Consider the following 4,714-nt stretch of genomic DNA (forward strand, 5'->3'; position numbering starts at 1 on the left):
TTCTTTTCAAGAAATTCCTTCATTCTTGCCATATCTCATTATTAGTCTTTGTTTGGTTTTTTTTTCAAATAAGAAAACTAAGGCAACGACAGATGAAATAATTCACCCAAGGACACTGTATTGATCAGGATTCTTGACAGCAAGAAACAGAACCTCAAATCAAATTGGTTTATAAAAAGGGAATTCACAGGCTCACCTAACTGCAAAGTTACAGGTAGCAACAGCTTCAGGTATGGATAGATCCAGAGGCTCAGATAGCGAGATCAGGACTCTCTCCTCATCTCTTGGTCCATTTCTTTTCTGTTGGCTTCATCCTTATTTAGGCTTTCCCCATATGGCGGCCCACAGCAACCCTACATTGCATTACATCCTAGTAGAAAAAGAGCACTTATTTTCCAGTATTCCTAGTAAACATCCCAGAACTGACTCTCACTGGACTGCCTTGAGTCACATGGTCATCTCTGAGCCAATCACTGGGGCCAGACATGAGCTGTGCTGGTATCCAGGCAAATCTGAGTCACTTGCTTATTCCTGGAGCCCGAGGGTGGGGGTCAGCTCCACCAGAATGACAGAGATTGGGAGAGGGGAAATTACCCCCAAGAAAACCTGGAGTGCAGTTTCCAGAAGAAGGAAGAAGAGTTGCTAGGTAAACTGAACCACAAACATCTACTATAGTCATTTGGTGACTTTGGGCAGGGCCACATTGGGAGCCCAGCTTCCCGATTCCTATTTCACTGTGCACCACAAGCACCCCAGCTCTTTCTGTTGCCTAGGAACTCACTTTTAAGAAATCACAAAATGTAAACACAGACTAAAGGAGAAGTAATCAGAGGAGAATCATACATTAAGAGGAGGTTCAGGAGGCCCCGGGAAAACGTTCAACTTTTGGACTTTGTTACCATATTCACCTTGTCGAAAAGTTTTTAAACCTGATGAATTACATTCCAGAGAACTGAAATAATTTGCAGATGTGATTGGGGAAACGCTGTCAGTAATCTTTGAGAAATCGTGGAGTGGGAATGACTGGAAGATTGGAGTTGGGCAAAAGCACGTGGTTTTGAAAAGCTGAATCCCAAATCCTGAGGATGGATTGGTTGGACTCTGACTCTTCCTTCTCCTCCTCCTCCTCCTCCTCTTTCCTCCTGCTTCCTCTTCTTCTTGCTTTCCCTTTTTCTTTTCTCTTTTTTAAGACAGTTTTATTGCAATATAATTTACACATCATAAAATTCACCCCTTTTAAGTATACAATTCGATGCGTTTTAGTAATCTTTAATACGATGCAGTTCTTTTCATCACCCCAGTAAGATCCCGCCCCCTCACCGACTTACCATTTTTTGTTTAACGCCTTCAGCGCCTGGTCTTCCTAGGTGGTCTCCCATCCAAGTACTAACCAGGCCTGACCCTGCTTAGCTTCTGAAATCAGACGAGATCGGGCACGTTTAGGGTGGCGTAGCCATAGTGACTTACTTTTTAATCCCTGTTCCCACCCCCAGTCCAGGCAACCATCTACTTTCTGCTTTTTCCAGACATTTCTTCTTTTCTCTAAATGGAAATATTTTCACCATTTTTATTAGTTCTAAAAGCGAGACATTCATGGTAAAAGTGCAAATGATACAGGAGTGAATGAAGGTGAAAGTTCTCTTGGCAATCCTGACCTTTATGTATTTATTGTTAACAATTTATATATTTTTTAAACTCCCAATATCTTTTCCCATATTATTTTAAACATCGGTTAGATCATATCATGCATATTTACACTGTACTCTAAATAGCACTGTATTCCCCCTGCTTTGGGTAGTACTACCCAGATTTTTCTTGCATCATGTCTCTCACCCACCCCCATCCTTATAGGTCAATGCCAGGAGATTCAAGAATGGCCAATCATTTCATTTTTGCCATGGGAAAGTGGGATAGGGGTGTGTGTGTGTGTGTGTGTGTGTGTGTGTGTGTGTGTGTGTGTGTGTGTTGTCACCTGCAACCAAAAAAGTCCTACCTAATACTTGCTATTCACAATCTGTTGTTTTGTTTTTTTTTAATTTGCAGATATATTTTGGGGACAACTTTCTGCATCAGTTCATAGACTTTAACCACAGTTCTTTTCATGAGTATATGGCCATATACTTGTATCACACTTCATTTAAACAATTTCCTTGTGTCATTCTTCTTGGCCATGATGCTAATGAGTATATACCAGACCTCAATCCATTAGTAGGTTGTAAAATTAATTTTCTGGGTCATGACTAATATTTTATTCATAATTGAACTAGTCTAGACCAAAATGGAGTAGAAAATAATGGAGCAAAATGGAAAATACCAAAATGCACTAAATGACATATATCGAAACCAATACTTTTATTTCAGAATATGTGTATAAACATGTATACTGGGTCATAGTATAAAACTTTTATTTTACAGTGGATCATTGTCCAAAAAAGTTGAAAAACACAGTTAGCTATAGACTGTCCTATTATTACCTAATTTTTTATATGGGTTCATTTTCCCCTATAAACCAAGAACTAAATTTTCAGGGGGTCAGGTATCATTTATACCTGTTTTATTAGTGGTAAAATGCTCTTTCCACCATCAAAACAACAAAAACAAAAAGCTTCAACTCAGTCTTAGTAAATGCTAAAAGAAATTCTGAGTCATCTTGACTTTTTGTTGACATTGAGTCTTTTGACTTTTTAGAAAGATAAATAGGAAAGGGGGTTGGTATACTTTTTCATTCTGATGATCTCTCCAGCTTAGAGAACAGGGAGACCGAGACAGGTGGGGTGAAGGTCTTATCTAGGTTTACAGAGGCCCTGGCTTTTCTAATGTTCTATAAGAAGAAAATTTCCAACTTAATTTTGTTCTTTATTAGCCATTTAATTTTTTAAAAAATCCTCATGAAATATTAAATAAGAACTTTCTATTTCTAGAAGCACGCAAAAGATTGCTTTGTTCTTTAATCTAGAATAGGGATCCACAAACTATTGACGTAAAGGGTCAGATAATAAATATTTTAGACTTGGGGGCCCTCTGTTTCAATGACTCAACTCTGCCATTGTAGGCCCAAAGCAGCTATAGACAAAACATAAATGAAAAGTCGTGGCTCACTTTTGATTCACTTTATTTGTGGACCTTGAAACTTGAATTTTATATAATTGCTCACTGGCTATGCAAAGAATATGTATGTGGTGGTGGAAGAAATTTGTTCACTTTTTAAATTTCTAATTTTTATTTAGTTTTCTGAATAGGTAATTGACCATGGTTCGGGATTCAAAAGGTACAAAGAAAAATATCTCCCCAATCCCATCTTTGAGCCACACAGTTCTCATCCCATAACCCAGCAGTAGGGTTCAGTTTCTTATGGATCCCTACAGAGATTATCCATGAATATACAAAGAAATTCTTTTTATACAGGTATATTTTTTTCTTACATATCTGTACCATTCTGAACTTTGCTTCCTTCACTTAATCTTGGAAGTCATTATATAGCAAGACATAGAAAGCTGTCTTATTAATTTTTAGCTCATAGGGTTCCATTGTATGTCAGGCGTTGGCAAAGTAAGGCCCATGGGCCAAATCTGGCCATCATCTGTTTTTTTGTAAATAAAGTTTTATTGAACACAGACACTCCCCTCTGTTTATGTATTGTGTATGACTGCTTTTGAGCTACAACTGCAAAGTTGAGTAGCTGTGCCAGAAACTTCTTTACCTGCAAAGCTTAGAATACTTACTGTTTAGCCCTTTACAGAAAGAGCTTGCTGACTACTAGTATAGGTGGTCTATAGTCATCACCACTCGATGAACATTTAGTGTATTTCCAAACTTTCGTGATTACAAATAATATTGCATTGTATAACCTGCCTCCATGTAATTTTCCATGTGTATATCGCACACATAAGATGAATCCTAGAAGTGGAATTGCTGGGTCAAAAGGTATGTGCATTTGTAATTTTGATAGAAATTGCCAAATCATCTCGGAAGAGATTATATCAATTTACATACGTTCCCACCAGAAATAAATGAAAGTAATAAATTTCCCAACATGCTTGCTGACTAAGCGTGTCATCAGACTTTTTGATCTTTATCAAACTGGCAGGTTAAAAATGGCATGTCAATGTAATTTTAATTTTCATTTCTCTCATTGTGAATGTGAGTTTCCTAGGGCTGCAATGACAAATTACCGTAAACTTGGTGGCTTTAAACAACAGAAATTCATTCTTTCACAGTTCCGGAGCTAGGAGACTGAAATCAAGGTGTTGGCAGGGCTGCACTCCCTTCAAATGCTCTACAGGAAAAGCCTTCCTTGCCACTTCTAGCTTCTGATTGGTGCCGGCAATCCTGGTTGTTCCTTGGCTTGTAGATGCATCACTGCAATCTTTGCCTCCCTCTGCACATGGCCTTCTTCCCTGTGTGTCTGACGCTCTATGTCAAAATTTCTCTCTTCTTATAAACACACGAGTCACATTGTATTTAGGGCCCAGCCGAATCCCGTATGACCTTGTTTTAACTTGATGACATCTGCCAAGACACGATTTCCAAATTAAGTCACATTCACAGGTGCCGGTAGACAAGAATTTTTGAGGAACACTCTTCAACCCAGTAAAGGAGTGAATTTGGAATCTGCTCACGTTTTCCGTTGCAGATGAATCATGTTAATCAGACTCATCGCTATTTAGATACCATACCCCATCTGATTCAAGTTAGAAGTCTTGATCGCCCACAT

At 38.5% G+C, this 4,714-nt stretch overlaps 1 pseudogene; it reads right to left on the reverse strand.

Moving 5' to 3' along the window:
• Window positions 1–1,342: 1,342 nt before the first annotated feature.
• LOC111745197 lies at window positions 1,343–1,461 on the reverse strand (annotated as a pseudogene).
• Window positions 1,462–4,714: the final 3,253 nt, after the last annotated feature.

This window comes from Pteropus vampyrus, unplaced genomic scaffold, assembly GCF_000151845.1.
Source record: "Pteropus vampyrus isolate Shadow unplaced genomic scaffold, Pvam_2.0 Scaffold147, whole genome shotgun sequence".
Classification (NCBI taxonomy): Eukaryota; Metazoa; Chordata; class Mammalia; order Chiroptera; family Pteropodidae; genus Pteropus; species Pteropus vampyrus.